We start from the raw sequence: 1,543 nt of genomic DNA, 5'->3' as shown, positions 1-1,543 counted from the left end.
CAACCATCAGCCGTCTTAAGAAACGTAAGCTTACAAATAAAATTGAAACCCACTATTCCCCTCCCCAACTGAATTCTCCCTCTCTTTCCATACATTTAACCACTGTCTTAAATAAGTTTATTGTTCTCATACACACCTTTCTGCATTCTACATATGCATGCATTACTCCTATGTATGCCTTTTACTACAAATAGATGTATGTATAATCAATCTAATAATTTTGAATGCCTTTAAACTTCATATGTGCATGGTATCATAATGCTTTTATCGTGTTGGAACTAGGTTCTTCCTTTATCTATTTGTCCCTTCCACTACTGAATCTTTGCCCCTTGTTATAAGCTGAATTGTATCCCCGCAAAAGATATGTTGAAGTCTTGACCCCCGGAACCTGTAAATGTGACCTTATTTGGAAATAGGGTATTTGCAGGTGTAATAAAGATCAGATGAGGTCATACTGGATTAGGGTGGGCCCTTCATCCAATATGACTGGTGTCCTTATAAGAAGAGAAAGAACACAGAAACAGAGACAGGGGAAAACACTATGTAAAGATGAAGACACTGGAAATCTGCATGTACAAGCCGAGTGATGCCAAGGATTCACAGCAACCACCAGAAACTAGGAGAGAGGCATGGAACGGATGCTTCCTCTAAGCCTCCAGAAGGAACCAGCCCTGCCGACACTTTAACCTCAGACTTCTGGTCTCCAGAACTGTGAGAGAATAAACTTCGGTTGCTTAAAGCCACCTGCTTTGTGGTAATTTGTTACGGTAACCCTAGGAAACTAACACATCCCTCCGCGAGGTCTTTGTGTCTCAGGCCCATGAGAATTCTAGTACCTTCCTCAGTCCAGATCTTACCATCCTGTTCAGTTTACCTGCAATAGTACCAAGTCAGTGAATTAAGGCTGGTTCTACTGTAGGTGCAGTTGAATGTTTTCCCCATTGCTCTAAAGCAGTGGTTCTCAAACATTAGTGTGCTTCAGTAGCACTTGGAGGACCTGTAAAACACTGATGGCTAGCAGCCTACTTTCAGAATATCTAATCTAGTAGGTCTGGAGCAGGGTCTGAGAATTTGCATTTCAAACACGTTCCCAGCTGATGCTGAAGCTGATGCTGATGCTGCTGCTCCATGGCAGGCCAATAGCAACATCTGGTCCCCAGGCAAGCTAGGTCATCCATCAGTTTCTTTCAATAACATACACTAGAGGCTGGGTCACCATCTCTATCGTCACACAAGTTGTTTATAATCTAATATTTTAATTTATTTGAGGCTGCTATAAAAGGTTCTCAAACAGGCTTACCAAATACTTGAAAGAAATCCCTTTCAATGACAGTAAGGTGGGCCGAAATAAATAGAACAAAGGTACATTGGAGTCCGTGTTATTTATGTTAAAAAAAAAAACCTCTGCAGCTTATTCATGTCAAACAAGCTTTTATTTTCAATGTGAACAATACTGTCAAATTTATATGTAAAAGGTAAGAATAAAGTCAGATAGCAGTTAATATCATTTTGGGGTGTTGAACTTTGAAACAAAATCTGTGTT

Source organism: Mesoplodon bidens, assembly GCF_964165515.1.
Source record: "Mesoplodon bidens genome assembly, chromosome: X".
In the NCBI taxonomy this organism is placed as follows: Eukaryota; Metazoa; Chordata; class Mammalia; order Artiodactyla; family Ziphiidae; genus Mesoplodon; species Mesoplodon bidens.
Note: the sequence above shows the minus strand (reverse complement) of the source record.